The sequence below is a fragment of the Lycium ferocissimum genome, chromosome 4 (genome assembly GCF_029784015.1).
Source record: "Lycium ferocissimum isolate CSIRO_LF1 chromosome 4, AGI_CSIRO_Lferr_CH_V1, whole genome shotgun sequence".
In the NCBI taxonomy this organism is placed as follows: Eukaryota; Viridiplantae; Streptophyta; class Magnoliopsida; order Solanales; family Solanaceae; genus Lycium; species Lycium ferocissimum.
The window spans coordinates 51,864,341-51,887,789 of record NC_081345.1 but is presented as its reverse complement, the minus strand read 5'-3'; positions in this window follow the sequence as shown (position 1 = coordinate 51,887,789).

The following is a 23,449-nucleotide window of genomic DNA, read 5'->3' as shown; positions in this document are numbered from 1 at the left end:
GTTCAAGTAATATTTCACGTTAACGATGTCATTTTCAATTGATGTGTATCGTTCATGCCTTTACAAGAAACTTGGACAACCAAGTACTACACAACAGAAGGATCACGTGATTCTCATTAATTTTCATTTTTGTTTGATTCAATGTGTCGTTGTACCTATCCATACTTTGAATTGATTTTATTTGAGGGGCCACAGGCGCTCAGCAGAAGGCCCACGCCACGTCTTCCATCAAACCAGGAGATCAGAAGTAAGAACCTCACACCAATCAAACACCCTTAAATCATAGAACATATATTTTGCCAATCCATCTTAAGTTTTGTAAAGTTGTTTTATTAGACACAAAATTTAAGATTAAGGGGTCGTTTGATGGGCAGATTAAATTATCACGAGATTAGGGAATAATTTATTTCATTTAGGAGGTGAAATAAAATAATATCAAGGTTAATGGAATAAGGTGGGATATCTATCTTTAAGTTTGAGCTTCATTTTATATTTTATTTGGTAGAAGGTATAAATTTATTCTACGTGGACTAAATTATCCTAGGATTAGGGACTAATTTATTCCATTTAGAAGGTGGAATAAAATAATCTCAAGGCTAATGGAATAAGGTGGGATATCTATCTTTAAGTTTGAGCTTCATTTTATACTTTGTTTCGTAGGATAAATTGATACCCTCTACCAAACATGGTACAAAATTAATCTCAAAGTTAGTGCTAGGATATCTCACCTTATACCGTGTACCAAACTACTTCTAAAAGAAATACTTTTGAGACTTGTGGCCTAAAATAAGTTATCGATATTTGTGTGGCTAAAGATCAATGTAGGAAGGGAAAAATGAGATGTTTAAAGTTAAGCATGACGACTAGGTGATTTCTTTCCATTTGTCGTCCTAGCCTTAGTGGATAGAGTTACTTGGTACGTGTTGCTAGTGGGAGCAGGGGCGAATTCATGGGTAAAAAATGGGTCACGTCACTACTAAAAAACTGCAAAAATCGACGGACAAAAAATCGACGCACTGCGTCGGTTTAAAAAACCGACGGAAAACCAACTCCCTGTGTCGGTTTTTTACATTTCTAATTTTTTTTAATTATTTTAATTAGAAAACCGACGGACGACGTCGGTTTTTTTGGCAGAATTTTGAAAATATATATCCGCAAAAAAAAACCAACGTCCCACATCGGTTTTATTAAAAAAAAAAATTAATATAAAACCGACGGACGACGTCGGTTTTATTTTTAAAAATATTTTAAATAATATGCAATTCAATTTGTTTTTTAAAAAAATAATAAACAATTTTTTTTTTAGGAAACCGACGGACCACGTAACTGACGCAGTCTGTCGAAAAAAATCGATGTGGTCCGTCGGTTTCCAAAAAGCGAGGCCATGAAAACCGACGGATCGTAAAGGGTCGGTTTCCCGTCGGTTTCATTAAAAAAACCGACGCGGTCCGTCGGTTTTCGTCATCGGTTTTTCCCCTTTTTTTAGTAGTGCGTGAACACATGGTCACCCGACTAAACTCGGTATATTATGTATGTAATCCTTAAAACGTATCTAATATTAACTGAAGGAATACATGGTCAAACTAGACTGAGTGAAGCACTGGTTAAGTGTTAGGTTTAATCCCTTTAGGTTGTGGGATCGAACCTCTCTAAAATGCACTTTTACATCTTTTTTTAAAATCTAAGGTGAACTCATCCTCCTGAAATCCTGAATTTGCCTCTGAGTGGGAGGTGGTAGGTATCCCGTGAAATTAGTCGAAGTGAACGCAAGATGACCCAGACACCATGATTATAAATAAAATAAAAAAGAAAAAAAAAAAAAAGAGACGGAGTGAGTACTAAATATAAAAAATATAGTAGTATTTTTAGAGCTGACTAAAAAGAAAGAGTGTCACATAAATTGACGAAGAAAATAAATATTTAGCCTAAAGAAATTATTTTTTATTTTCAGATAAAAGAAACACTAGACGTGCTCCCTACATCTCAAATTATTTATCGTGATTACTAAAAGTAGTTGTCTAGAATTATTTGTCGTTTTAGAAGTTCAAGGCACAATTAATTATTTTTTCTCCATTTTACCCGTAGTCGAATTTGTCATTAATGAAGATGGCACATAAATAGAATAAGCATTTAATGGAGAGAGATTATAACTTAGACATAAATAACGGTAAAGTTAGTCAAATACCCCTCTTAATTCATATTTCTTCATGAGCGTGTAACATAAAAAAGCGATAGATAATTTTAGATGCATGGAGTACTAGGTTTGTTTCAATGGTCCGAATAGTTGGCCCTAAAAAATAGTGAATGTCCGAATTAGTCGCAAATCTAACTGACTTAACTGTTGGTATCGAAATAACAGTGCGTCATGCGGAGCTTACAATTGCAAACCATGAACGACGATAACTAAGACGACAAAGAAAACTATACTAATATGGCATAATAATATAATATGGTTTGGTCAAGTGACCTACATATTGAAAAATCTAATATAAAAAAGCATAAAACCTATTGAGAAAATAATCTCCCCATAAATAAGCCTCTTTAAAGACTACATTGTGGATGTTATTGTGTTATTTTGTGTGAGGGACGGATCTTCAATCTATAGATGTCCTAAACTTTTCCTCCAACAAATGATTATTCAAATATGGAAGAGATCTTTTCCACCAAGAAAAACTTTTTGAAATAAAACACTATTATGGTAGAATCCAAATAAGGTAGGAAATTCAAGGCAAACCTTAACAAATCTCTCCTTGGCCTGAATTTTCTAGCAAAATAATCTGCATCTTCATTCTTCACATAATCTTCATCACTGGTGCTTGCCAGTTAAAAGTAGGTATGGGTTGTAAATTTGAGCCTTATGCGTTAAAAGTGAGCACAGGTTGAAAGTGGAGCCCATGCGTTAAAAGTAAACATGGGTTGATATTGGTCCAAGCATTAAAATTAAGCAAGGGTTAAAAATTGAAGCTCATGCATTAAAAAGCAAGCAGGACTTGAGAATTGGAGCCCAAGCATTTGAAATAAGCATGATACGAATGTTGAAAATATGGTTGAAAGTTCGTCTCCACATGTAGCACCTCAGACTCTTTTTTTTTTTTTTTTTTACTTAGCGGATAAAAATCTTCATTATCGTCAATAGACTGCGACTTGATTTGAATCAACTTTGAATCTGTCTTCAACCTTGTTGAACTTGGCTCTGATACTACTTGTTGGGATCGAAATAACAGGGCATCATGCGGAAGGTTATAATTGCAAACCATGAACGCCGACAAAGAAAACTATACTAATATGGCATAATAATATAATATGATTTGGTCAAGTGACCTACATATTGAAAAATCTAATATAGAAAGCCATAAATCTATTGAGAGAATAATCTCTCCCTAAACAAGACTCTGTAATGAATACATTGTGGATGTTATTGTGTTATTTTGTGTGAGAGACGGCTCTTCAATTTATAGACGTCGTAATTTTTCCTTCAAGAAAGGTGTGGGATCACATTGGGTATGTTGTTGGAAGAGATCTTTTCCACCAACGAAATCTTTTCCATAAAGAAAACATTCTTCAAATAAAACACAATTATAGTAGAATCCAAATAAGATAGGAAATTCAGGGCAAACCCTAACACTAACGAGGTTTGACCACATAGTACAGTCCCCTTTCTTGATCGAACTCGCCAACCTCGTGCTTTCATTCAATTCGTTTTTATTTTTATAACAGTATTTAACTTAAACAAAATTAAGGTATTAAGTTCATCATGATATTCTTATTGTAATAAGAGCATGCTATTAGAGATAAAATGAATAATTTAAAATTAAATTAATTTAAAATATATAAAGATGTCATTCATTTTGAAATATACAAATAAAGAAAGAGTATCGGAAAAAATGAAAGAGAACGACGATTTTGATTCGGTCCAGATTTTTCCTAGTTCTTTTTTTTATTGGCGAATTGATTCAGTTTTAGTGTTTGAAATGCTAAATGATGTGTTTCCATTTTGGGAGTACTACTTTATTAACAAATATTATTTTACAAAATAGAATTTAAATTAATTTATGTAACGATCCGATCGATCGTTTTGAGACTCGATACTCTGTTTTGTGTGTCATCTATTCCAGAAGCTCCGTAATAATTATTTTGACTTGCTTGTCAAATTTGAAGTCCAGCGGATATCATTTGATTCACTTTGGGAGAAGGTTTCACTCTGGAAATTTCACCATTCAATTATTTGGATAAATTATTTATTTTGGGAAAACGTGCTCTGATTGGCGTTCTGAAGATTCCGTTATATTTGAAATATTATTCATGACCTGTAGAAATTGACTGAGCTAATTTTAGAGTTCGTTTGGTTGGTTTTTGACAATTAAACCGGTTTTAGCATTGAATATGCCTATTTATGGTGAAAAGATGATCACGGAAAGAAATAAGACCCGGATCTGAAATTTGTTTGTTTCGTTAGTTTTGCATTGATGTTTATGACTTACGGGAATGGATGGCTCAATTCCCGAAGCTTTCGGGTGGGTTTTGGGTAAGGAAACTGACATTTTGGAAATCCTTAAGTTAAGAAATGAAGAAGCTTGACCAAAGTCAACACCTGGGATAAATGAGCCTTTTTCGAAGTTTCATCGATTCCATTAGGTTCGGAATATGATTCATGACTTAGTCGAGTCATTGGTTCGGTTCCTGTCAGGTTCAGGTGTGATTTAGGTGGTTGGTTGAGAAACTAGCTTTTGAGGTGATTTGGAGTTGACCATGGTCAAGACGGTACCGTTTGAATGTTTTGAGAGTTCGAGAAAGTTCGTATGATGATTTTGGACTTGTCCACAAATTTTGATTAGATTCCGATGAGTTTTGGATGGGTTTGGGTTGTATGGTGTTTGTTTTCGGTTTCGACGTCGTTTTAAGCAAAAAGGGTACCACATTGAGCAAACAACTTTTGATTTGTGTTTCAATTGAACTGTTAGATCCATATCGTAATTTCAGAACTATAGCAACAAGAATCATCATGTTTCTCCATCGTATGAGGGAGATATGGTCATTTTTCTAAATTTCTTGGTGTTAGTTTTCTGGTATTTTGTAAAAAAAAAAAAAAAAAAAAAAAAAAAAAGGAAAGTATTTAGTATTTTGAGAATATTTTGAGTTCCAGAGCTCCGTTTGAGGTGATTTTTGTGGCGTTGTTCTCGTCTCAACTAGAGGGTAAGTAGCTAACCCTTTTTTTGGTGTTTCACATGATTATTTCTGTTGGTTATCATTTTTATCCGTGTTTGGTTAGGAAAATTTAGGGTTTTAAACCCAAAAGTTGAAAAGTGGTAAACCATGGATTTTTTTTTAAGTCATTTTCCACTAAGATGACTTAGTGGAGCTTTTATTTATTAAAAAGTAAGAAAACACAATAGTGTTCCAAATCAAATAAAAGACAACACAACGGGAAAAGGGGAAAATGAAAAGCATAACAGGAGCTAGGAGCTTCTCTCTCCAAAAATCCCCAAATCGATCCCAACTCTTGTATCTTCGATTGAATATCTGAGCTTGAATCTCCATATGAGTCGTCTCTTTTGTAAGACTTGGTCCTCTTTGCAGTTGATTGGTGTTGATGTGTCCCTGTTGCAGCTGAGAATCCATGGCAGCTTTCATTGAAGAAATCGAGTTGAATGTTTTGCCGAACCCATAGGTACATTTTGTATCTCCTTTGAGCTGCTCTTGTAGCCTTTGCCATGAATGTTCTTGCAATGTGTTTAGATGTAACCCCAAAAAGTTAGGGTTTTTATCTCTTATTGCCTTCATTCGATCCGGATTCGCCTAGTCCGTATCCTTAAATATGGAATTTGTGCTTTGTCCATATTAAGAATCTTCTTAATTGTTGTAGGCAAATCATTAAAATGAGCTGCTTGAAATTTCCCACTATTTTCTAGTGAAAAATTAGCCAAACAGTCAGCTAATTGATTCCCTTCTCTGAAAATGTGTCTTATCTGTGCTTGACAAAGAATCATATCCCTTTGAATAGCTTCTATCACTTCTATGAGCTCTCATGGGGTTTTCCATTGTTTTTGAATGATTTGTTGAAGAACCTTTGAATCAGTTTCTAGCTATATTCCTGTTATTTGTTGAGTTCTGCAATAAATTAAAGCTTGCCTGATTGCCACTGCCTCTACTTCCATATTTGTGGTCATGTGAATTTCCTCTGCTTGTGCATATATAAGATCTCCATTATGATTTCTCACACAAAAAGCATAGGAGCTTCTTCCTGGATTTCCTCTACTAGCCCCATCCATGTTGCATTTTAGAATTCCTTGATTGGGTCTGTTCCATAATACTTTGGCATAAAACAATTTAGGTTTGTAGTTGCCTAGGTATTGGACCAAAGCTGTCCAATCCATGGGAATGTTACACAGCCAGGGGTATCGAGTTTTACACAACTGATGAATAGTATGTAAAACTTGATATTGTAATCTGCTAAATGTAACATTAGCCCCATGTTTGATGGCATTTCTTCTTTTCCAAATCTCCCACATGATAATTGCTAGTATTGCTCTGAATATAGTCTGCAACTTTGGGTTAGCCTCAGTTGTCCACCATGATAATATCACTCCGACTCGGTTACTTGCCTTCCTTGATAAGACCTGGACAAGAAGCAAACATTCTCCATAGCTTTTCAGCTATTGGAGAGGTTAGAAATAAATGGGACATAGTTTCTTGTTGTTGATCGGAACAGCACCAGCATCTTGAAGGAAGAGCAATTTGCATCCTCTTCAATATGTCATCTGTAGCAATCCTTCCTTTCCAAACCCTCCACATAAAGAAATTAATCTTTATTGGAACTCCTTTATCCCATATATATTTGAATACTTCCCTCTTTTCCTCTCTTTGCCTCATAAAATCCCAAGATGATTTAACCGAAAAGGATCCATTTGTAGTCAACTGCCACCAAGGTGTGTCATTTCCTTCATCCCCATTAGGTACTGGAATTTGTTGTTGAATATGAAGAACTATATCCTTAGGCAAAAATTCAGACAATTTCTCCAAATTCCACCTTCCAGCCTCTACAAAGTTCTTCACCTCTATTTCTTCTTCCATATTAGATTCAGGGATCACATAGTATAAAGCACCTGGTTTGGTCCAATTTTCAAACCAAAAACTAGAACTACCATCCCTCAGCTGCCACCAGATGTTATGTTCGACCTGTTCCCTAACCTCAATCATCTTCTTCCATATGGTTGAGCCTCCTTTTATCGTCGGATGCATCTTTTACAATATTTATTCCACATGTATGCACTCCATAAACTATATGAAGTTCTAAAATTCCACCACAATTTAGCAAAAAGAGCATTAGAAATATCATCTAAAGATCTGAATCCAATTCCCCCTTCCTCTCTAGGAAAACAGAGTTTATCCCATGCAACCCAATGTTTGTTTTACTCCCTTTTGTATCATTCCAGAAGAACTTTGCAAACATCTTATACAATTGCTTAATTATCCCTGATAGAGGGTTCATAGCAAATAGCAGATATATTGGTATAGTTTGTAAGACATGAGCAATGAGAATGTACCTACCACCAAATGAGAGAAATCGATTCCACCATGAGAGCATCCTTTTCATTACCTTTTTTCCCAAATCAGCAAAGTATATGGTCTTCCTTCTTCCATAAAACACAGGAGAACCCGATGTGAATGGAAAAATGCCATTTCTCATATTTGTAATTCTTTGAATTCTTCTTTCAATGTGATACTCCACCTTGTGATATAGATAAAAGCTACTCTTCTCCATGTTTATCATCTGCCCAGAAGCAGCTTCATACTTTCTTAATCTTTTTACCATCATCCTTAGAGATGTTCTATCTACTGAACAAAATAGAATTGTATCATCTGCATAGGATAAATGGTTCACTTGAGGACTCCATTTAGGCAAACCATAACCAATAAATTTGGCTTTCTCATGTAATACATTAAGACTTCTGGATAGAACCTCTGCTGCTAGAATAAACAGTGTGGGTGATGGCGGATCACCCTGTTTCACTCCCCTAGTTGACTTGAAAAAACCATGATTTTGACCATTAACTAGTACTGAGTACCAGTTATTAGATACCAATCTCCATACCATATCTATTATCACCTCACTGAAACCAAACTTCCTCAGTACCTTAGTCAAAAATAACCAAGATAATCTATCATATGCCTTAGCCATGTCAAGCTTGATGACCACATTAACATGTTTGTCTCTTAGCATGATATCTCTGATGATTTCCTGTGCAAGTAAAACATTTTCAGCTATGCTCCTCTCTCTGATAAAACCAGTCTGATTAGGTGATATGAGGTCAGGTAGAAAACCTACTAATCTCTCATGCAGAACTCTTGAAAGAATCTTATTGGCAAATGTACTCAGACTAATAGGTCTCATATCACGAAAAGTATTAACCTGCTCCTTTTTTGGAATTAGGACCAAATTTGTGTGAGTTATGAATTGTGGAACTTCATAACCACAGAAAAAGGCCCTCGCCACTAAAGTAATGTCATCTCCTACTATATCCTAGCATTGCTGATAGAACTGTCCTGTAAAACCATCTAGACCACTTGCACTTTCTGCATTAAGACCAAAAACTGTCTTTCTAACTTCTTCTTTTTCAGGTAATTGCTCCAATCTATAGTTCTGTTCATTAGTAATCAATTTGGGAATGTTCTTCAGTAATGTGAAGTTTGTTGTCATACTTTCCTCATGAAATTGCTCCTGGTAGAATCTCACTGCTTCATTGCCCATATCTTCAACAGAGGTAAGCCAATCCCCATTTTGATTTTGAATCCTTTGCACTGCTAATTTCTTCCTCTTCCCTGTAACATAGGAATGGAAAAACTTAGTGTTCCTGTCCCTATCTTTGAGCCATTTCATTCCTGCTTTTTGCTTCCAATATTCTTCCTCCAAATAAAGAAATCTACACAGTTCAGCCTGCTCTTTATGAAGTTCCTCCCTGTTTGTAGGAGTATGTGCCAATTCAAACTGTAATTCTTTTATTTTAATAGTATCCTCTAGTGTAGAAATCTGCTGAAAAATGTCTCCATATGTATCTTTACTGCACTGAGATAAAGCCTTCTTTACTTTCTTCAATTTATGATGATAAGTAAAGAAAGGATTACCCTCAAAATCAGCATGCCACTTCTGTCTAACAATATTCTGAAAAGTAGGATGATTGGTCCAGAAATTTAGAAACTTAAATGGTTTCCTTATTATCTGTGACACATCATCACAAACCAAAAGAAGAGAGGCATGATCTGACCCCTGCCTGATTAAGTGATGCACCTCTGAATTTGGCTTGATATTAAAAAAAAAAACTGATTACATAGCATTCTATCGAGCCTCTTAAAAATGCAAGCCTCTTGTGCTCTTCCATTCCACCAGGTAAACCTACTGCCAGTAAACCCCATGTCCATTAATCCACAACTTTGAATACATTAAGCAAAATCCATTATTTCTTGCACAGTCACTGGAAGTCCTCCTTGCTTTTCCTCTTCTGACAAAATGACATTAAAATCACCTCCAACCAACCAAGGATTATTATCATCTGGAATCATAAGGTTCAAAGAATCCCACAGTTCTTCTCTCTCTCTTTCATCACATTTTCCATAAACTGTGGTGATAAAAAACTCCTGTCCATTTCCCATCAAATTCATCTTCAAAGTAACTTGTTGATCCGTGTCTCCACTACTATCAATCCTTGCCATTCATCAAAGAATATCCATATCTTTCCCCGACCTATTCACATATGAATTCTGATAACCCAATCTACCTCTGTAAGTATCAATGGTATCTGCACTTTGAAAAGGTTCCATTAGTGCTATTAAAGCATAGTGATTTCTCCTATTTAAATCAGTTAATCTCTCAAAATATTGTTGAGCATTAACTGATCTAATATTCCAAAACAGGACTTTATCTATCATTAGAAACTAGATTGTTTAGCCTGTCTATGTCTTGTTGTCACCCCGGGGGTAAACTGCTATATTTGGCACTCCTTGCTTTGCTAGAGCCTTTCTTAAGTTTTTCCATCTCCTGAAGTGATAGATCCCCTTGTTTAGCAGCATTTTCATAATTCTGGTACATAGAGTTGTCTTCTAATTCTGCTTAAAGTTCTTGAAATGCTTTTTTTTCTTGTTCAGGATGTTTTTTTCCCTTTTGAATCCTCCCCACTTCATGAAGCTGTATAGGCACTTGTTCAAAGTCACACCTGAAATTCTACTCTACCATCTCCCTGTTAGTTTTACCAATTTCTTGGTCCTCCATCTTATCACCTTCATTGTTACCTGTCTTGTGCATATGTTCCTTCCTTCCTTGCTTTGTATTTACGTTGCTTTGATATATTACAGCATGACTATCAAATGAATAACTAGGTGGTGATGCTCTCTCAGGTGTGTGATTGACTATATTTTCTGTGTTACTGCTATGTTGTGTTTCTTCACTAATCTGTGCATCTGCTTCTTTTCCATCCTTCTTTGCATCAGATTTATGAGTGTTGTTGAAGCTTTCCTCATCTACTTCTTTTTTATGCCCTTCATTCTGAAAATTGTCTACGCTGTGAGGCTCATCTTGCTTATCTTTCTGGGCAAGTACTTCTTTCACTGATTGTGACAATTCATCTTCTTCCTGTTGTTTCTCATCTCTAGTTGCAATATCTTTGTTAGGGGTAACTGGTAATATATGCTGATTGGATTTCTCCCTTTGCTCCACTGCTTGTGACTTACATAATTCACCTTCCAACTGTTGCTCATTACTATCATCTAAAGTTGCAAACTTATTGCTGGTAAGAACTGGTACTGACTGCTGATTTGATCTCTCTCCTTGCTGCTGTTGTTTGCCATTTGGATTTGGAGTCCAATTTTGCCAGTTCTTTGATGTTTCTTCAATTTCTTTCATTTGCTTATCCACTTGATTACTTGTGTTGTCTGCCATAGCATCTTGCTTGTTCTCCTCAATATCATTCAAAGACTTCAAAAGCATTGCTTGTCTCCATGATAAGCTCATCATCTTTTTTGTCATATGTATCCACCTTTCCAATAATTACACCAGACTTATCCTTCTTGTATCTATTCCTCCTCAAAGATCCATTCCTGCTTGCATTGATTTTATCCTCTCCCTCTTCCTTTATTGGTTACTCTATTATGTACTTCATCATTTACAACTTCAAAGATATTCTTTCATTATTTCCTCCCTAAATTTTCTGGCAAGTTCTGGATTGAGTGCCCTACATTCACTTTCCTCATGGCTTTGCAATTTGCAATGTTTACAATACTTAGGCAAGTAATCATAATTAATTTTGATCCATTTTGATTTGATTATGCCTGATTCATCTTCTTCAAAGAATGTTGATTCTCTTGGGTAAATTTGCTAACAAGTCCACTTCTACTTTGACTTTTGCACAGCTTGGTCGTGTTCTATTTGTTATGGCCAAATCAACAGTCAATGGCTTTCCAACAGATGTGGCCATAGAGAAGACAACTTCTCTAGCAAAAAAAATTGGGAGGAAGCTCTGGAAAACTAATCCAAGCAACTGCCTTGGATGTTTCTTCTTTTGGATTGAACCAAGGGTCCCAAATAAGAGGTCTCATTTGGCAATACCTTTCATTTACTTTCAAATAGTAAGCAGGTGTGGATATCATCTTCACATAGTCCTCCAAGAGATTCAGTCGGATCAATATATGTCTCTCATCAAGCAGTCCAATAATAGGAACACCTTTGATTCCACATTGATTTGGAATCACCTTGCGTAATTCTTTAATGTCAATATTATCATATGAAAATTTACCAATCATTGCATATTGTAATTTCTCGTTTATAATCATTTGTTGTATCTCTATAGTTTTCCACGTAATGTATGGTTCTCCATTGACATATGTAACATATTTGGTAGGGATCTCAACTAGGTTTGTATCAATCGTAAATGGTTTCAATAAATTGGCATATGTTTGGGTTGTGGTTTTCCCTGTAGGCAAATCTGTAGGAGTGGTTTGAATGGGGTTAGGTTGCAAAGGAATTTTAGTAGGTATAGATGTATTGCTCGATTCAGGGACCACCGGTGGAGGTTGTCCACCGGATGGATTGGCCAATCCTGCCAGTAATTCTAAAATGGTAAACCATGGATTTGAGGATCAAGATGAAGAATTTTTTAATGGGTTTTCTAGATTTAGACTAATTAAACTATGGGTAAACCAATTTTGAAATAAAAATTCCAGTTTTGCCCTTGGGGCTTGGGGTTACCTTTTTGGGTTCATTTTTGGGTTCCGAATCAAAGTATATCAATATGGGTATCATTGGACTCGTTTAAGTTTGTAGAGTACTATTTTGACTATATTGGACCCATTTTTGCAACGAAATTATAATTTTTACCCTTCGGGGCTCGGAATTGACTTTGTGTGACTTTTTGGACCCGAATTATTATCATAGCAATATGGGTGTCTACAGACCCGTGTACTTACATAGATTTCATATTTTAAATGTTTGGGATCGTTCGGAAGCTTTGAAGAAGGGCAAGGCCATGTGGTGATCGCTTGAGCTTCGAACTTCAAATCAGGCATGTTGAGATTGTGAACCTTAACTTAAGCGTAATGGTAGGTTTAATTGGAGTAATAGAGAGGGGTTAATGGGGTAACTAAGGGGGTCGCGCTACTTGTGAGGTGACGAGCACTTGAATCGGGTACTGGTGCCATGATAATGGTATTTGCGTAATTTTCTTTGTATAGTCCTATCTGAATGCCATGCTTTGGGCATTAGCTGATAGCATAGATTGATCTTTGTCTATGATTGGGATATGAGGTCCCTTATTTATTTCTTCTATCCTTATACTTGTCTTGTTTGTGATTATATGTTCTCATCACTCCTGAAATACTCGTTTAAAAGTGGATCAAAGCTAAAGATTGAGTCTTTATTGCTTAGCTTGACTGCTTATTGTGTTGCATGTCATATTCATGCTTATTCTAGTATCTCATGTGCATTTGAGGCTAATTGTGAAAGGTCTGAGGGGAAATGATTTCGGATGGAGTGATGAGTATTTTTTAGCCAAATTTGGCTAGATGACAGGTAATGTGGGCCTAAGGGCCAAGTATTGTGATTTGGAGCCTAAGGGGCTAAGTATTGTGATTGGAAGACTAAAATGGTTGAGACCCTATGTGATCTGGGATATCTAAGAATTCCGGGTTGGTATATGGACCTCACGAGTTCCCCATGAGTCACGATTCGTTAATGTTCGAACGTGTGTGTACCGGAAGATGGAAAAGGTCTTGCATTGCATTGCATACCACATTATCTAATTTGATTTCTTGGTTGTTGATTTACTTAAGTGTTGCCTGTTTATGTTAAAGCTTACTTGAAAACTTAACGGACTTGTGAATTAGAAGCTTTTACCTAGGCTTATAACCTGATATTATTGAGATTATTGAGAATATTGTTACTGTGGACTAATAACGGTTAAGTGTGGAAGTAGTAATCGTAGGCCAACCCTCATCTCCTTTTTTTTTAGGGTCGGTCGACAATGTTGCTGAGTACACGCTCCCGTAATCACTCTACACTTACTGCACATTTTTTGGGTGTACAGAGTTTGTCCCTAGCACTAATGTGGTTTAAGGCTTCGTCAACCGTTGAGAAGCCTGCCTTGGAGCATTCGGGGTGAGCTGCTAGCCAATCAGTGGCATCGAATTCTTCTTCTTCATTGTTTCAAACAGTGTACTAGCTATTATCTCAAACTTGTATTAGTTTCTTAGGGGTTCTTGCACTAGTGACACCAGGTTTTGGGTGGTTGTACCTATTCCGCATATGTATGATTATAAAACTTAATTTATGACTCTTAAATGACTTTATTTATTTTTTTCCGCATAATATACTTGTTAAAATTGACTTAATCGGTTGTGGATGGTTCGCCTATCGGGTGGGTGTAGGTGCCTTCACAGCTTTAAAATTTGGGTCGTGACAATTTACAACAACAACAACATATCCAGTGTAATCCCACAAGTGAGGTCTGGGGGCGATAGAGTGTACGCAAACCTTACCCCTACCTTGAAAAGTAGAGAGGTTGTTTCCGATAGACTCTCGGCTCAAGGAAAAGCATATCAAATTAATTTAACTATTCATAAAGTACTCCCTCCGGATCAAAAAAAGAGTTCACTTAGCCATTTACACATCCCTTAAGAAAATACTAACTCCTAAACAAAAATAGGTAATTTGACTAAACTACCCCTAACTAAATAGGCATTGAGATTTGATTATATAACACTTAATAGGGGCAAATCTGAAAAAACAAGGTATTCTTTCTTGATTTAATAAGCGGATACGTTTTTTTACCCAAAAAAGGGCTAAGCGAACACCTTTTTTGATCCGGGGAAAACATTAATCTTCTATTATCTTTAGAAATTAAAAATTTCAACAAGAATTTTAATATTATGAAACCTGACTCAAATTAACATTTCAAACTTTGTATTAAGTCAAAGAACTTTATTATAAAATAAAATCGACGGGTAGACCGTCTTGATAATTTCAAACGTGCCGCTTTGGGATTTATTTCAAAGTCACGGTGCATGTGAGTGCTGATCTAATTACACTCTCCAATCCATATTATATGGTGCTTTTATTTTGGGCACAATCCCTTGAAAAATCACTCACGCCTATAATTTAAGAGGTATTTTTACTAAATTACCCTTAATTAAATAATATTTCATCCATCTCAAAATATTTGTTGTTTTTTTGTTTTACACGACTCTTAATAAATATTAATTAGGAGGGAGTTTTGACTACTTTACCTTATTTATGTATAAGTTATAATATCTCTCTATTAAATATTTACTATATTTATGGTGCCATCTCCATCAATGACCAAATTCTACTTAGGATAAAATGGAATAATTAACTTTGCCTTGAAGTTCTAAAACAACAAATAATTTGAGACAATTATTTTTAATAACCACGATAAATAATTTGAGACGGAGAGAGTAATATCAATTTAGTATGATTTCTTGATTATATAAAAATTCACTAATCTAAAGAAAAGTAAATTTGAAAAGAACAATTAATACCTTCTTGAATATGCAAAAAATCATTTATGTTTTAACTAAGGTGTTGTTTGAACATGCGATTTCAAATCATAATTTCAAATATGTGTTTATTTATGACATCTTGAATAAAACTTCTAACTTCAACTTGTAATTCTAATTTCAAATCTGAAAACAGGATGTCTCTTTATACTACATCTGTGGGAATCGCAATATGACACCAGTGGAAAAACTATGAACAATTGAATAAAAATAACAACAAATGGAAGAATTAAATGAAATTAGAGAGAGTGAAAGTGTGTGTTCGTTAATCCGTTTTCTAGGATCGTTACATTGCCTCTTGGATTTGATACTATGAGCCCGTTTGGATTAGCTGGAAAAAAAATGATTTTTAAGCATAAGTGTTTAAAGTACTTTTTAAGTGCTGAAATTTATTTTATAAATAAACAGTTAAGTGTTTGGATAAAAGTACTTAAAGGGTTTTTAGAAGTAAGGGTAATATTGAAATTAATAGAAAATATAAGGGATAAAAGGGTAAAGTTGTTGGTCAAACCAAAATGACTTTTAAGCCAACAAAAAATAAGTTGGAGTTGAGCAACTTCTTGGTTTTGGCTGATTTTAAGCACTTTTTAACTTAATTTAAGTTGTTTTCTATTTTTGCCAAACACACAAATAAGTTAAAATAGCTTATAAACTGGTTTTCGCCAACTTAAAAGTCAATCCAAACGGGCTCTATATATCAGTCGCGGAGCTAAAATGATGGGGGTCGTCAATCGAATATTGTTTGTTAAAAAGTAATACTTTATATATATATAAAAAAATATCATAACGTTTTGGGTTTGCAAAGAAAATATATTGTGCCTTTTTTTTTCTTTAGAGTATATTTAGGTTATGGAAATCAAGGAATTCATTTGTCTTTTGATAATTTCTACCGACCAGTAACTCAAGCTATAATTGTTGCAGATCCGCTTGCACAAATTAAAGGAAAATTTGAAAATCTCTTAAACTAATATTTACGATTAAATTCTACATACAGTAAATTAGAGCAACTTATTGAATCAATATGGTGGAATGAAATACATTAACTGAAAAAAGATAGTTAAATACTCCTCACTAAATCTTTTCTTAAATTAGTAGCTCTAGCACATTAGTTTCTTGTTATTTATTTTTTAATATTCAGAAGAATCCTCATCTCCCAATATTAAATTTGGAAGCAAAGTACTCCTCACTAAAAAAAGTTATGTTAATAGCTCTAGCACATTAGTTTAAAAATAAAAATAAAAAATTGGTGTACCAATTATATTTCGATTTATCCTATTTTTTTTCTAAGGGTTTCATAATTGGACATTGAACTCCCTTCATATGATGGAAGTTGTGATGGATTGACGAACAATAGCTAGTGCTTTTTAGAACTTATGATTTTGTTAAAATCTGGTGTCTTGTTATGATTGATTTTAGTGGAAGTAGTTATGAAAATACATGTTCTCATCTAATTATGAGTAACTCGTATGAATTCTTAAAGTTTCAATGGAGAAATATTTTCCTAAAGTACCAAATACAAATTAAATATATCAATTAAATATCTCAACTTAGTCGAGAAGAAAATGCCGATTCATTATAAATATATTCCGTTCAACTCAAAAACAAATGAGTTAACTAAATAGTACGTAATTTGATTTAGCATTTAAGGTGCACTCATTTGTCAAAGATATTTATATTTACTCTTTCAAACTTTGAACATCTTCAGATAAATTTCCAATTTTGCCATTATTAAATATGCATATGGCATGGACCATGACTTGGTGTTTGCAGTGTACAATATATAAGTTTACGGGTATTCAGTAACTTTTACGTAGACTCTTTTAATATATTATAATTTTTACTAAATATTTATTTGACTGTAAAATCAGTAATTATTGTATATAAATTTAAGAGTATTTATTGTATATAAATTTAAGAGTATTATAAGAATTCATAGATCTTAAATTCTGAATCCGTCCGTAGACAACGAACTTTCATTTGCTATGTTATTAGGTGCACCCATTTTGTTTGTTTCTTTTTTACACAAAAATGATTCGATAGGACAATTTGCTGTGTTTATTAACACCCTCAAAGGAGAACAACTTGCCACAGACAAATACTCTAGCCTAGATTATAACGGTACACCTAATTCACTAGAATAATGGGTACGGTCACTCGAAAAAAAAAAATCAATTTGTATTTTTAATAATGAAAAGGCATGAGAATATCCAGCAAAAGATCCTTTTTTTTTTTTTTTTTTTTTTTTGCAAAAGATCTACTAAAATAAACTAATAGCAAAGCAAAGAGCTGAAATGTGAACATGTCACTTTCTAAGACAAAGAAACCATCAAGTAAAGATATAAAAGCATTTGAACTAAGCAATATAAAAAAGGAGAAGAGAATAAACCGGATAATAATTGTCAGTTAAAATATAGTAAGAGTTAAGAAATAAGTACGAAAGTTAAAAATTTGATGACTTGTTTTAGTTATTAAAATAATCTATGTTTTCTCATTAAACTTTATACTGTAATCTTATCATGCCAATTTTTTAATTATTTTATTGTGTATAATCAAATTAAGACTTTTTAAAATCGTCTACATCATCTCGATTTCTCTTTGGTGTAGGTATGATTCTATTAATTTTCGATGCTTTATTTTTAATACGTCACATGAGACTAGCAGCGTATTAGAATATCTCTTTTATTTGTTATATAACATAATAACAAAATGTGATATTTGAAAAGAAATTATATTAAAAAAAATTAAAAAATTGAAGTTATATCTGGACACGCCATTAACTTGAAAAAAGATTAAAAGAAAATTGCAAGAGAAAAGACTTTTTCACTTAATGGGCTTAAATTAGGGCTGCATATCGGTCGGTTCGGTTCGGGTTGAAAGTTATCGGCTCAACTTATTGGTTATCGATTTGTAGACATATTAAACCGTTAAAGAACAGTTAAGATATAATGGGTTATCGGTTAATCGGTTGTTGTTTGTTATCGGTTCGATTATCGGTATAACCGTTAAGATTTTACACAAAAAGTTTTCAAGAACAAAGAACCCATGCACAGTTTTGAACGAAAGATAAATGCAAAAACAAAGAAACAAGACTGAGAATTGAAAAGAATGTAGAAGATTTAAAAGAGGCCCACTTCTTTTCTTTCCAAGGTAAAGCAAAAGACCATGAAAACCTGGAAGTTTTAACATTAAAGCTAAATTTTAAAAATAAACTTTATAACTTAGTAGTACCTGTTTGCGGTTGTCAAAGAAGATGCAAGAAAAGCAGTCAAGTAGAACCAGAAAGTGATGAAATGCAAAACATAAAACCCTTTTGCTAATTTAGTACCCTTTTTTCTCACAAGCAATGTTTACTAGTCAAGTGAAATCGCCGCTTGAGACTTGAGAGACTGTTTATGAAGTGGAAATCAAGTAACCCTAAATCTAGTCAAGTGACTTTGTATATAAAAAGGTAGAATTGTAATTAAATAAACGGTTATCGGGTTATCGGTTCAGCCGTTAACAAAAATGGCCAAACCGTGACCCGACCCAATAAGCCAATAACCACAAGGCACCACTCGATACCCGAACCAGTAATCCATTAACCTGAACCATTAACAAAATAACCCAATAATCGATTCGGATTATTGGTTTAACTGTGAATATGCACAGCCCTAGCTTAAATCACTTTTTCAAACATGAAACTCATCTTCGACAAAGTTTTAGAAAAATTACCAAATGCTATTTTAAGATTTTATTTGGAAAATTTCACATGCAAACGGGCCCTTAATATATGTCCGATACCAACCTGTGTCCACTCTAAACAACGAGTCCGGGACTTTTTTAACCCAAAAAATAACTTTTGGAACCAAACTAACCCTTTAAAAAAAAAAAAAAAAAAAAAAAACTAGGCTTCACGCATAGAATCTGTGCGTGAAATCCTCTTTCCCCGGACCCCAACCTTTATTCTTTGGAAATCAAATTCAAAATTAAGCTTTTCTCCGTACTTTGACCGAAGATTAGTCACGTTTCAAAACACCGGAATATAAATATTTTATATAGAACTTAATATTTTTTTTAGCGTAAAATAATGTCGGCTCATTACATCAAGTATACATACATGTTTGGATCGTCGTTTTAGGGGTTGTAAAGTGCCTCGAAGTAAGTTTGGAAACATGTTATCTTTAATTTTTTTTTTTCGTACTTTGACCGAAGATTAGTCACGTTTCAAAACGTCGGAATATAAATATTTTATATAGAACTTAATATTTTTTTTAGCGTACAATAATATTGGCTCATTACATCAAGTATACATATACATTTGGATCGTCGTTTTAGGGGTTGTAAAGTGCTCCGAAGTAAGTTTGAAAACTTGTTATATTTAGGTTTAAGTGTCATATTTTATAGGGTTTTGATTAATTTCTTTTGTTTTACTCCCAAAGCTATGAAAGTACTTTTCTGGTTCAAAAAAGGTAGAAAAGAAAAAATTAATCTGCTTTGTATTAGGTTGTTTTTTTCTTTTATGTCTTTTTTATTTTGTTATTGTATTGTGTAATCCGCACCTTTTGAATGTGCAAAAATAAATATAATATTTAAAAATAATTCATCCAATACGAGAGGTTCATAATAATTGAAAAATATTTCATTCCATTAGCAACGAAACACATCATTAAATTACAATATACTTAAAAAAAAAAAAATCAAGTTCTAAACACTCTTCTACTTCCAGATATGCTGCCACCACGGGAGTTTTGCCCACATGAACGCTTATCATGCCCAAATTGCTTATATGTCGAGCACTTGCGAGAGTAAGTCTTTTCTCTAACATCCATTTGATTGGGATAACGGGTTAGCTTGTTTTTTCCCAATTTATGGATATGCTCCTTGTTCGCAACCATAGAAAACGGCGCGGCTGGCCAATAAGCTTGATTACCAAGGGGATGGAAGTGGCCGGAATATGCTTTAAGGTAATTTATGACCTTATATTCCCCCGCCACATAATCGCACATTACATTTCTGGCCATTCTCTCAAAGCACTTGACTGCATGAGAACATGGCATGTGGTACGTTTGCCACTTACCACAAGTGCATGATCTTGTACGCTCAGTAACGATATGTTTGTTTCCTCCTTTACCGTCGTAATAACCCGTTCTAACTTCATACACTCGTTGAACGACGTCATACTCGGTCATGCGGTGACCCTCTGCTTTTCTTCTATGGTGCTCCATCTTTTTGTAGGGCTTTGGCATCCATGTTCCGTCCTCGGCTAATATGGCTCTGGCCTGCCTTGTCCTATCCGCAAACCGCTCCACGACCTGCTTGAAAGTTAGTCTTACCATTGCGGTGACAGGTAGTCCCCGAGCAGATTTGAGGAGTCCATTGAAAGACTCCGAGCTGTTCGTTGTGAGCATGCCCCATCTCCTTCCTCCATCAAAGATAAAGCGTCCATTTTTCAACTTATAATTTCATCAACAAAACATATGCCTCTTCACTCACTTCCCTTAGCATCTCCATGTTTGCAGCCCATTTTCTTTGTTGATGCTGCATCGCAGCCCCCCACATCAATTTGTTTATAGTGCCATTTCCAAACTTTGTTTGCAAATTAGCCTTTAAGTGCCTTGATGGTAAGCATGTGGAGGCTGTCACCCTTCCAGAGTACGCATATTGTGCAATATGCCTTTATGATGATCTGATAGGACACATATACCCTGACGACCCCTAATAACATGAGTCTTCAGATGAGTCAAGAACATCCCCCATGTCTCCACTATAAGAAAGTATAGAAACCGCAACAAAAATTTTTATATTTGGCAACAACTTAGGTTTATTGTTGGCAAATGATTTTTTGTTGCCAAAGAATTTAATTTTGTTGCCATAGTATTGATTATTGTTGCAAAAAGTACTTTTGGCAACAAAAAAAAAGTTGTTGCACGTTGTTGCAATAATAGCCGTTGGGAAAAGTTCATGCAACAAAATATATTCTTTTGTTGCCAAAAATACTTTTTGCAACAATAATCAATATATGGCAACAAAAAAAATTTTGTTGCCAAATATAGTTTTTCTTGTAGTGCTCGTTGCTCTCGTTGGCAACAATTGCAAAAGCAAGAGGGAATATTGACCCATTGGCATCCATACCTACTGCAATTAGGAGCTTGATGTCATGTCGGCTATATACAGGCGTCTCATCTATCGATATCACATTCCGACAGTGAGCAAAACCATCAATACTTGGTTTGAATGCCCAAAAGACGAAGTCAAAAATTCTGCCCTCTAAAAGCCGCCACTGTACAACAGTGCTAGGATTAGCATGTTGTAGAGCTGCCATATACCCCGGCAACGCCCGAAAAGAGGATTCCCAAGTTCTAAAGATCATCTCAAAAGCACGTCTACGCCCAAGAAATCCCTTTCTCTTGCTTATGGTTTTACCATATTTGGAGTGGACCATGCTAATACAAGTCTTGATAGGCATCTTACATAAGTTTAAACAAACAACATTTAGCAATGATATTTTAATTGCTATAAGATATATAATGTACTAGGTCAGAAAAGTTACCTTGGAGTTTCCTCAATGTCTTTAAGTAACAAATGAGCAATCAGGTTTATAACTAAATTAAAATGATCTGCTTGACTTTGTCCCATATCACAAGTGTGATTTGGGTGGAATTTTGTGATTTCCCACAGACCATCAGGCTGAACAATTCCCCGAAGCAACCACCGACAGCCTTGAGTCTTTCGCTTACAAACCAGCCTCCATATCGATTTGTTTGAGTCATCAACCTTAAACTCCCTCATATCCTTTATACAATAAATTTTGTCAAAGACGTTACAACGCCTTTTTTAAGGCGAACATCATTCCCTTTGCAAGGACGCATTCATCAGTCATGAGATTTTTTGGTTCAATCCACGTTTTTTGGCAACTTTGGTCATCATCTCTGGTGAAGACAAATGCATCCTCACGACCTTGTAGACTGTCAAGATATGGAATATAGTCAGAATGCCACTGCATTGGGCTGTCAGGAATTGGGTTTTTTGCCATCGGAGGTGGTACGTGGTGGTGAGTTGGTTCTGGTTGGTTCGGGGGGACTAAAATGGGTATCTTCTTCATCCCCTTCACTATCTTCATCATCGGTTACCTCTCGCATTATTAGTCGGTTCATCGCCATCACTCTCGATGTATCCACATAACTTGGACAATCGCCGCCATCTAAGAAAGGCCTCCTCCTACACGATAAAAAGCATATGTTAAATTCCAAATTCAAATATATATATATATATATATATATATATATATATATATTTATTTATATATATATATATATTTATTTATTTATTTATTTAACATCAATGTGATGAACCTACACATATTGAGAATGAGCATGGTGTGGAGAATGATCAACTCCACCAAACCGAGAGGACCGCCAACATCCACAAATTGGTACCACTGGCGAGTTTTGATAATAATCAGCTGCACCGAACTGAGAATTAATATAATAATCAGTTCCACTGAACTGAGAGTTTTGATAATAATGAGCTGCTCCACTAAATTGAGATCATTGCCCAATATTACTCGTATCAGGTCTATAACCCTTACAAAGATTTAAAAATGGTTATTTACCAATACATACAATAAATACGTGCTACCACACAAAATAATAATATAAGAATGCATATTTACCAAGTTTGATTAAATTGTTGGGTTAGATTTTCCAGCGGCACCTGGCCACTCAAAATGTCCCCGTAAGAACTAATATCCCCATAAGTGTTAACTTGACTGGGCTGTTCTTGAGGGACCTCTCGGGGTATCTTTTCAACATACATCTCAAGAACATTAATGGCGACTAAATGTTTATATTCTTCTGGCGCATTCAAATAATCCCTCAAAGAATCATCATCATTGATATAATGCATACCATAAAACACTATACCATGGGAAACTGATTGTGGATAGTCACTCGTTATAGAGATTTCATACTCATCTGGACTAATGTTCATTTTTTCATGTATGTAAGTAACTAGTGATTTATAAGACATTTCAAGTGGACATTTAACATGAACTTTTGGTCTTTTATTGTAACGAACTGTACTATTGTCATCAAGGATAATACCATCCCAATATAGTGAAACCCTCACTGATGGAATATCTTGAGCCATTTTTTGTATGAAGTTTTTTTTTTTTTTTTTTTTTTTTTGAATGACTTAAGAGAGGTTTTCTTGAATGACTTAAGAGACTTAAACTTATGAAATGGATGAGTTTTTACCTCGTCCAACATTCTTCTTTAATAGATTTATATTGACCCCTATTGCGCATTGAAATGTTGCGCAATAGTCACTATTTTCGTCATTTCATGCATTGTATTGTCAAATCAGTCCTTTATGTATGATAAAAAAGCTGAAATTGACATGCATGGTGTGTAGT